Source organism: Littorina saxatilis, linkage group LG14 (genome assembly GCF_037325665.1).
Source record: "Littorina saxatilis isolate snail1 linkage group LG14, US_GU_Lsax_2.0, whole genome shotgun sequence".
In the NCBI taxonomy this organism is placed as follows: domain Eukaryota; kingdom Metazoa; phylum Mollusca; class Gastropoda; order Littorinimorpha; family Littorinidae; genus Littorina; species Littorina saxatilis.
In genome coordinates this window covers 3,856,862-3,860,775 of record NC_090258.1, presented here as the reverse complement: position 1 = coordinate 3,860,775, position 3,914 = coordinate 3,856,862, and positions in this window count along the sequence as shown.

The following is a 3,914-nucleotide window of genomic DNA, read 5'->3' as shown; positions in this document are numbered from 1 at the left end:
CGGGGTAATGTACGATATGAGTCGCTGACTTTTAGGTTTTAGGAAATTGCGTGAATCTCGTGCTGTGATTTGTGGGTGTGAGACTTGCGATTTACTAGCTGATTGGATTAGGGCGTGGCTGGAAATGGTGCTTCAGTTTGGGCGAGTGAATCCGCCCGACACTTGAATGAATGAAGAAATAAATATAGGTACAGGAACGAATGAAGAAAGGCAATGAATGAGTGAACGAATAAACCAATCAGTCAGCCACTTGGCCTGGCAGTCAGCCAGTTAGTTTATCAATTAACCAATCAGTCAGTCACTTGGCCAGGCAGTCAGCCAGTTAGTTTATCAATAAACCATTCAGCCAGTCACTTGGCCAGGCAGTCAGCCAGTTAGTTTATCAATTAACCAATCAGTCAGTCACTTGGCCAGGCAGTCAGCCAGTTAGTTTATCAATTAACCAATCAGTCAATCTGCCAACCAATCAATCAATCAATCGGTTGATCCATCCATCCATCCATCCATAAATGGGGAATTTCTTAGACCTTACAGACGAAAACTCCAGACCCCCTCTCTCTCTGTCTCGCTCTGTCTGTCTCTGTCTGTCTCTGTCTGTCTCTGTCTCTCTCTCTCTCTGTCTCTCTCTCTGCCTGTCTGTCTGTCTGTCTCTCTTGTCTGTCTCTCTCTCTCTCTCTCTCTCTCTCTCTCTCTCTCTCTCTCTCTCTCTCTCTCTCTCTCTCTCTCTCTCCGCTGATCACGTTACAGGAGTTTGTAAAATACTCTCCAAGAGGCTTTACTTCTTGTCCAGAATAAAACACTTCTTGAACAGGCATGGCAGGCAACTTTTCTTTAACGCTCACATTCAATCGATCATTGATTATGCGTCAACACTATGGGATTGTGCGAGTGCAAAAACTCTGAAACCTTTATTTAGTATACATAAAAGAGCAATCAAAGTTATTTTATTACAAGTCTCGGTTTCCAACGAAGACTATAAACTTTTATACAACTCCTGCAATGCAACCGAGGGGTGGATTAAATCTAGTTGATTATTTTTAGACAAGTGAGAAATTAGAACGAACTACTTTGATTACACCAAAAATCACACGTGGATTATTCGAAGTAAGAATAAAGAGGGCTAAAAAATAATCAACACTAGAATTTATTTTTAGAACATTTGAAACCCAGACGATTGGACCCTGTTGCGGAAGAATACGTACAACGTTGACTCAAAACTGTAACAACAATGGCTGACGTGTATGAAGTACACGCATACCTCGCCAGGTTTGTTTCTGTGACTATAGTCGACAGACGATGCCATTTGCTTTGTGTGTGTTTTTGTTGTTGCTTACTGTACGTGTAAAATCCAGTTCTTTAACAGGCAACAAACCTTGCAAATTTCCAGAAGCTGCAATCTGAAGCGACCTATCTCTGATTCTAGCAGACGATCTCTCCAATGTTTAACACAAAATCAGCAAACTCTCCTGTCACATAGAACGTCCATTATATAGTGCAATGTTGAAATGAAGTTACCGGTCTGAAACATTTAGTCGTTTCTTCTGAGACAATCCTTGTTCTCTTATCATCTACAGATTTACCGCAGCCTTCACCACGCGAATTCACAACAGAAGTCAGACTTTCGAACATATATACAATCTACGTAGGCAAGCACGATACGTCATGACGTCATATGATTCCTAGCATATTGACGTAATGCTAAACATCCGGTTATCCCGAGTTTTCTCCGTAATACATGTCCGTGGGTTTTACAATGTTCGGTTATTTCCGTGGCTTCATGCGGACTGAAGGGAACCGTCGTCTGCTATCAACGACATGGACCATTCTGGTCCTTGTTGCTGTCAAAAACATGATTTTAACACAGAATGTAATGTCAGAATAGCTATATAAACGCTATTGTGTTTTAATCGTAGCAATGGGGTCCGATATTTAGACCAGACGACTTTATTAGGGACTATTTGAATGACGCGCATTTGACACTCTGAGTGATTAGGCTGAAATGAAATTGCGTACAAAATGTCGTCTGCATGACTGCATGTTCGACCCGTGTTTTTCGTTGTATAAATAGCTTAAACAATGACGACAACTCGTTGATTACTGGAAAATAAACCACTCGTGGGTATTTGCAGCCGCTTGGTAATTCACTCGTGTGCTCCGCACACTCGTGAATTACCAAGCGGCTGCAAATACCCACTCGTGGTTTATTTTCCAGTAATCAACTCGTGGTCATTGTTTAAGCTCTATTTAAACATTCTTCCTCCTAAATCAAGACTCATGTACAATAAAGGCGTTTTGATGCATAAACTCATAATTGGAAGAGTGCCTGCACCTCTTTCTTCTCAATTCACTTCCCACAATTTAAGAGACCCGACAAAAATGTATGCTCCTCGGCCTCGTATAGATCTTTTTAAGTCCAGCCTACTCTTTTCGGGGACTAATCTTTGGAATTCACTTCCAAGCGGTCTCAAACATTCTGTCAATGCCAAGACTTTTAAAGACAGATATTTCTCATTCCTTATACATGGCACATTTCGTTCTCACTTAGCCTGAACATGTTTATATTGTTGATGCCTTATTTGTACCTTTTACACGTTTTAGTAGATAAATGTACCTAATTAATTTCATAACATGACTTATGTAACGATGCTACATTGCTATTACTTGCAACGTAGTTGCTTCATTGACTCCTCAGTTTCACGGATTTTTTTCTTCCCTCAAAGTTTCACACGTTTTTTGTTGCTTGAAAGTTTTCATTATACCTTTGACAATAATATGTCATGTTCGTTTGTATGTATATTTTTTGTTTTGTTTGTTTAGTCTGTTAATCGTTTGCTTGTTTGTCGTTTGTTTTTATTACTTCTTTAATTGATATTCCAACATTTTAAAACGTATTATCATTAGATTAAACCCTCCCATGGGCGAGGGCTGGATGTAAAAAAGCACCTGTTTGCTTATGCCATTACCCTCGTTAATAAAGAATTTGTCATTGTCATTGTCATTCTCTCTCTCTCTCTCTCTCTCTCTCTCTCTCTCTCTCTCTCTCTCTCTCTCTCTCTCTCTCTCTCTCTCTCTCTCTCTCTCTCTCTCTCTCTCTCTCTCTCTCTCTCTCTCTCTCTCTCTCTCTCTCTCTCTTTTATTCATTGAATGGTTGATGACGGGATATGGTGAGTGAGTGTGTGAGCGACTCACTGAGAGAATAACTTTTATATTCTTTTAGTCAATTATCGGCTCATGCTTTCTGTTGCTCTATATACCAACTGTGGTGAAGAAGAAGGGAAACATAGAAAATAAAGAAAGAAGGGAGTAAGCAGAAAGACAAAGACAAAAAAGACAAACTACAACCAAAATCAAAATCTTAATCAGGGATAAAACATGATAGTTAGATGTGAGAGTAACTACCAGCACGAGGAAGACACATCTATTAATCACACATCGCTCAAAGCTAACTGTGCAATGCCAATGCTGGTAATCTAACGATATTCGAGCCAAAAATTTATAACAGACACATCTATTAATCACACATCCCTCAAAGCTAACTGTGCAATGATGGTAATCTAACGATATTCGAGCCAACAACATATAACAGACACATCTATTAATCACACATCGCTAAATGCTAACTGTGCAATGATTGTAATCAAACGATATTCGAGCCAACTACATATAACAGACACATCTATTAAAGGCTGACATAGTCCTATTTGATTAGTTTAATTACTTCCAGGGCTTTTCCCATCGTTGCGGGGATGTATAAATTAAGCTTCCTGCAAAGTTTTAGGTTTGAAGTCCTTACCAATTACGAGAAATAATTAATTCTTTATTGCATTGTTTAGCAACAGTTCTCCAGGACTTGGGCTATTTTTAGACCGTTGACGTCACTTCGTGACGTTTTGTAAACCAAAGATGGCGTTTGA